At 37.8% G+C, this 7,098-nt stretch overlaps 1 non-coding gene across 1 annotated transcript; it reads left to right on the top strand.

Moving 5' to 3' along the window:
- Window positions 1-6,243: 6,243 nt before the first annotated feature.
- On the top strand, window positions 6,244-6,347 carry LOC123394776. Its single transcript, XR_006609527.1, has one exon. It is a non-coding gene; the product is annotated as a U6 spliceosomal RNA (small nuclear RNA).
- Window positions 6,348-7,098: the final 751 nt, after the last annotated feature.

The raw sequence follows: 7,098 nt of genomic DNA, 5'->3' as shown, positions 1-7,098 counted from the left end.
AGTGCTTAAGAGAACTTGACTATCTGTAAACTTGTTATAGAAAAACATGTAACCAGGGGGCATGGGTAGCTCAGTGGGTTAAAGCCTCTGCCTTTGGCTCAGGTCATGATCCCAGGGTCCTGGAATCGAGCCCCACATCAGGCTTTCTGCTCGGCAGGGAGCCTGCTTCCTCCTCCCTCTCTCTGCCTGCCTCTCTGCTTACTTGTGATCTCTCTCTCTCTCTCTGTGTCAAATAAACAAATAAAATCTTTAGGAGGGGGAAAAAAAAGGAAAAACTGCAACCAAGCAATATTCTTAGAAGAGAAGGTAACAGTGTAGGATTTACTCTGTCAAACTTTAAACGATTGCCATAATTTCTGATATTAATTTATTATTATTATTTATTATTAATAATAATTATATTTAATAATTATATATTAAATTTATTATAATTAATTTCACTAATAAATGTGTTAAAGAAAATGAATATGAAAATGGAGAAAAATAAAATAACAGAAATAACTTGTATCACATCCTAAATATTTCAAATTAGTTAATGAGTTTAATATTAAAAGCCACCCACAGACAATGCTAGAAGAAAGTGGAATCACAGATCTTAAGTCAGTTGTACAAGAAAGGTAATTTTTTGAGAATTAAAGTAATAAAGATAACTGTAGTGAAATGGATCTAATAAGTGAAATGTTTTCCCACAACGATGAATAATAAAATGAAAACAACTGAATGAGAAAGATACTTTTTAAAAAATTTATTTATCTGAAAGAGAGAGCTAGAGAGCACAGGAGAGAGAGCACCAGCAGGGGAATAGGCAGAGGGAGAAGCAGACTCCCTGCCAAGCAGGGAGTCTGATGTGGGACATGATCCCAGGACTCGATCCCAGGACTCTGGGATCACGGTCCAAACCAAAGGCAGACACTTAACTGACTGAGCCACCCAGGCACCCCAAGAAAGATACTTGTAACTGATGTGTAGGAATGGAAATTTTAACACCAAAATATGTAAGCAAGGGAGATACTGGTTTATAAAGGCAGTAACTATTTTCTAATGGAAATGTGGTCAAAGAATATGAACATACAGTTACATAAGAAGAAATATATCAAATGTTATTCAAAAGTTAAACTTCCGGGGGTTCCTGGGTTACTCAGTCATTAAGTGTCTGCCTTCTGCTCAGGTCATGGTGCCAGGGTCCTGGGATCGAACCCCGCATGGGGCTCCCCGCTCAGTGGGGAGTCTGCTTCTCCCTCTACCACTCCCTCAGCTTGTGTTCCCTCTCTCTCTGTGTCTCTCTCTGTCAAATAAATAAATAAATCTTTAATTTAAAAACAAAACAAACAAACAAAAAATACCCACAAAAGTTAAGCTTCTAGAAGAATTTCAAATTGTGAATCAGAGCAATTATGTGGTGTCATCTTAACTATAATTAGTAAAAATAAATCAGTTGTTGACAGAGTTGTGTGAAAAAAAGCTATTTTTATACTTTGTTAATAGAATTCTAGTTGAAATTGGAAGGCATCTGAAAAACCACCATGGAGAAATTTCTAGGCAAATGGCTATCTGTTTGAGCAATGAATTAATATTCCCAATAGAAATGACACCTTAGGACCATATAGATATGTGGAAGTAAATACATAAAATAATGATACCTAAAACAAACAATTAATACAATTGAACAATGTTGGTACCAGTCTTATAAAACTAATGAGTCGTTGAACACTACATCAAAAACTAATGATGTGCTACATGTTGACTAATTTAACATAATAAAAAGAAATAAAAATAAATTCATAGTATAAGCCACAGAGTTGGAAAGTACCCTGCTGCTAAATAAGAAATAATTTTTAAACAAGGGTTTCTCCTCTCATTTAAACATTTTGGTTTGGCTCTATACCATTTAACTAAAAAGTTAAAACAAAAAAATATGAAAATACATTTAAAAAGTTAAGAATGAATAAGACTCTCCCCTGGGGTTGTGCATTATTATTCTCAATTTTTAAAAAACATCTATACATTGTGGCTTATTTATTGCTACTGACTGGATGTTTCTGCCCCACACCTCCAAATTAATATATTGAAACCTAATCCCCAATGTGATGGTGTTTGGAGGTAGGGCCTTTGGGAGGCGATTGGGTCATAATGGCGGAGCCCACATAAATAGGACTAGGGTCCTTATAAAAGTCCCCAGAGAGGTCCTTTGTCCCTCATGCCATGTGAAGTTTTATTGCGAAGAGATATGAACCAGGAATCTGTCTCTTACCAGACAATGAATTTTGGTGCTTTGATCTTGAATTTCCCAGCTTTTAGAAGTGTGAGAAATAATTTTTTTTAATAAACTACGTCTATGGTATTTCATTATAGCAGCCCAAATGGACTCAGACATTAACTGTTTGTAATTGTGATATCTTTGATCCTTTTATCTTTTTAAAAAATTTTATTATTATTTATTAAGACATCTCTACACCCAACCTGAGGGTCAAACTCACAGCCCTGAGATGAAGAGTTGCACGTACTACCACTGATCCAGCCAGGTGCCCCTGATCCTTGTTTCTTGTGTCAACTCAACTTGTAGACTTGGAATTAGATGTGTTCTTAGAGATTATCTAGTACAACCTAATTGTGAGAATGAGGACATTGAGGCCCAGGGAGATTTGCTCAAAGTCACAGAACTTGTCAGTTGTGAATTAATTTTTAGATTATATACAAACATTACTTATTTTGTTATAATCAGATTTGTCATTCCTCCAAATGAACATGTGAATCATCAAACAAAGCAACTAAATGTCAGAAGAATTATTACCTCAATCCTGTTCATAATTAAAGAAATGAAAATCAAAATAATGAAATGCTGTGTATCACTTAAAAGGTTAGTAATAAATTAAAAATATATTATGGTGGGGCGCCTGGGTGGCTCAGTGGGTTAAAGCCTCTGCCTTCAGCTTAGGTCATGATCCCAGGGTCCTGGGATCGAATCCCGCATCAGGCTCTCTGCTCGCCGGGGAGTCTGCTTCCACGTCTTTCTCTCTCTGCCTGCCTCTCTGCCTCTCTCTCTGCCTACTTGTGATCTCTGCCTGTTCAAATAAATAAATAAAATCTTTAAAAAAAAAAATATATATATATATAATGGTATGTAGTGATGATGAGAGTTTGGGGAAATGGACATTGCCATATGGTGATGGAGGGAGTGTGAAATGATACAGTGATTTCTAGAGGATAGTTTGGCAATAGCCAACAATCATTTAAATGCACTTTGCATCCAGTAATGCCACTGCTAGAAACATACCCTAGATGTATGCTTGCAAAAGTTCTTCAAATTGTGTTCAAAAAGATGTTCATTACAACATTATTATAGAGGAAAAAAAGAAATCATGAATGCATTCATTAATTGGAAATTGGCCAAATAAATTGGGAATAGCCTTCAGATAGAATACTATACAGCCACTAAAAGTGAGATTGTGTATGTCACATTGGCAAAGATCTATAACATAAGTTAGAGGAAAAAAATCAAGGTATACAATCATGAATGGTCTCCTATATGTGTGGGATAGACACATATACAAACACACATGTATATATATACAAACACACACACACACACACACACACACATATATATAGATAGATAGATAGATAGATAGATAGATACACAAATTCTAAAATAAACCCACAAGAAGCCTTGAAGAGTAGTTACCTTTGGAGAGAGGAATATGGAGGAAGGAAAAGAGGGAAAGCTTTTACTTACTATCTTGTACTAATATGTACAGTATGGATTTACTACCTATTTACATCCATTAATGATATTTTAAAATTATCAGCAGACTTTACACAGATTGTAGAGTTATGGGTTAATATTTGTTTATGTATCTTGTCTCAACTTAGTCCTTTTCTATATATTTTCTTTAATTGCTTTGATAAAAAGAATAAACATTTAACTTTTATATGGAGTTACATCTGAACTAACCTGAAAAAACATCCCTAGAATTTAAAGGGAAAGAGGAAAGTTGCAAAGTGAAATTTTTCATTAAAAAAAAAACCTGGGGAAGAATACATATCACATTATAACATTAGATGGGCAGGATTGGTGAAGCAGGACAAAAAACCTCTTTTTTAAAGTAAAAAAATCCTATAAGGTAAAAAAATTAAACAAAAAATATTGCCAAGGAGCCATAGGGGGCCTGTTTTACTTCCCTATGGCTGCTGTAACAAATTACCACAAACTTGGTGGCTTAAAGCAACACATGTTTATTACCTTAAAGCTCTGAGGCCAGAAGTACAAAATGGGTCTCACTGAGCTTAAATCAAGGTGCTGTCAAGGCTGTACTCTTCTTGGGCACTCCAGGAAAGAATCTGTGTTCTTGCTCTTTCTAGCTTCCAGAGGCTGCTTGCATTCCTGGACCCAGGCCATTTTCAGAGTGAACAATGCCAGTCCCATCGTTCTCACTTGGTATCATTCTGACACTCTTTTTTCCCATTTTTAATGACCTTTGTGATTACACTGGGCCCACCGAATAATCCAGGAAAATCTCCCTATCTTGGTGTCAACTGATGAGCAACCTTAATTCAACCCCCAACCTCAATTCCCATTTGCCATAGAAGGATACTTTTGTGAAGACTCCAGAGGTTAGGACATGGAACTTTGGGAACAACCATTATTCTGCCTAAGAATGTCAGGACACCAGCCACTTCCGGGACTACACAAGGATGGTCCCAACATGAGCCACAGAATCTGGAAGGCTAGTAATTTATCTGGAGAGGCTGAATGTGGCTTTATAATCTCAGTCTAACCATACGTCTAGTAGAGCCTAAAGGAAAACCTGTTAAGACAGTTTCGTGCCTACGTTGAACCTGGAAGCAAAGTCCTCTTTCGTCTTTTTCTCCTCTCCCCAAGTTAAAAATCTGCCAGCCCTATGTTCACACTGGCACTTCTGCTCTTTTGGGGAATCCATCTACCAACACAACCACATCCCTAGGGTGAAAACAGGTCCATCTTCAGCACGTTTCCTGAGAAAGTTCTACCACTCACGAGAACCCCTGCTGAAATACCTTCCATCACTCTTCACAGACAGATGGTGTGAGTGAGGAACGCATACACAAAATCTTCTCTGGAGGTTTAGGTAGGAAAAGAAATGGAGAATACAACTTGACTTCAAATAGAAATCCCATGCAAAATTAAGAAGTAAAAGTTAATTTGAAGATAATAAGAGAAATTACCTCTACAATGAAACAAGACCATACCAGTTAGGAATAACCATCTTTTCTAAGGTCTCAAGGGCATGTTTTTGTGAACAATTATATAATCCCCCCCCTAAATTTAATCATTCCTTCTAATTTCATGGCATTAGTAGTATTCAACTCGGAATTTGAAGATGAGGTCAGAAAGAAAATCCCTATCTGAGAGGAAGCCAATGTGAATCAAGATGGGAGAAATTAATCATGAACAGATTCTACTTAGAGAAGTGGTATGAGTTGTGAGGGAAGTAAGTCAGCACTTAAGTACCTACCTTTGGGCTCCCAGCTCCAGAAGTTTTACTCTTTGAAGTGGAGACAAAATACTGATTAGTTGCATTTCAGAGGGATGGGCAAAGCTTCGAGGCTGAGGTGGCTGACCTAAAGAAGAGAATCCTGGCTTGGCAAAGAACACAAGGAGAGTCTCCTGTTTGGGAAGCCACTTCCTATATTGGATCTACTTGCTATCCGCTAACCGTGGGGGCTCATCACAGTCTCTTAGTAAATATTCACTTGCTGACTGATGTGAGGCTTTTCTCGAGTGTAATGTTCTTTTTAATTTGATTTAAATGTGATATACATGAGAAACCAGGTGACAGCCTGTACAGTAGTTGATTCACAAAGAAATGATGTCAGGAGAGAGGGGATGAAGAGGGACTAGGGTGCACTAAGGTGTGGAAATATTGCATGGCTTTGGGCATGTTAATCTGGTGCAGGGCAACCGAGAAACACAATTCCTATGTCATTTTAAGGCAACATAAAGAGCTCCTTTTGTCTGCATGGGGCTCTTTATGTAATGTGGGTGTGTGTGTTGGGTTGGGGTGATGAACAAGGAACACGTGTGCCTTTCCCCAAGCGGGCCTACTAGAACATTCCTGTCACCCCTGCCTTCCTCTCTCTCATTTCCACCCTCTGTATGCACCATGTGGAAAGAAGGGAAGCAACAAAGCCCAGCTCAAACTACACTCAGTAAAAAGCCAAGTATCCTTGTGCAGTTAGCATATGTTACTTAAATATGTTACTGTTGTGCTTGATTCAGCAGCACATAGATTAAAATGGGAAAGATACAGAGATTCCCATGGCCCCTGTGTAAGGATGATAGGCAAATTTGCAAACTGCTCCCTATTTTTGTATGTTAACTAACTAGAATTAAAATTAAAACTAGGGGTGCCTGGGTGGCTCAGTCGGTTAAGCATCTCCCTTCAGCTTCAGTCATGATCCCGGGGCCCTGGGATGGAGCCCCAGGTCGGGCTCCTTGCTCAGCAGGGAGTCTGCTTCTCCCTCTGCCTCTCCGCCTGGCTTGTACTTCTCCTTCTCTCTCTCTCTCAAATAAATAAATAAATCTTAAAAAAATAAAAACTTAAAAAAATGAGTATGTTGCTGGAGCTGATGACATATCCCCAAAAGGTTATGTAATCTGCTTGTGAAATGCACAACAAAGAAAGGTTATATCTTTATTGGCAATTGTAAGCCGCACACCTCTGGTTTTTCCCCTGTACTCAGAGCGACTGTGTATCAACTTGTCCATCAACTTTGGAGTCCAGAACAAAGGGCACATGAACTAAAAGAGAGAAGAGTTTTATCCTGTTAAAGAATAAAAGAAGGTCAACTCTAGTGACTTCTCTAAAGCTTTATTTCCTGAGCTAAGGGCAAGGAAATATATTTAGCATTCAAAATTTAATGGTGCCATGCTTTGTTTTCTCTTTTCCAAATAAGGTTTAAGTCAAGACTTATCTTTCTTATCTGTGGATTCTTATTGTTGGAAATTTTGCATGTGTGCTATGCTTATCCTGACTATAGGTCAAAACTAAATGTCCTTCAGCAAGAAAGAACATGTTGAGAAATCGCAAATCATTGCTGTGTCTACATTTCTACTATAAA

This window comes from Mustela putorius, unplaced genomic scaffold (assembly GCF_011764305.1).
Source record: "Mustela putorius furo isolate JIRA1106 unplaced genomic scaffold, ASM1176430v1.1 tig00003836_pilon_pilon_pilon, whole genome shotgun sequence".
Lineage (NCBI taxonomy): Eukaryota > Metazoa > Chordata > Mammalia > Carnivora > Mustelidae > Mustela > Mustela putorius.
The sequence above is the reverse complement of the archived record's forward strand: the minus strand, read 5'-3'. Positions and strand labels throughout refer to the sequence as shown.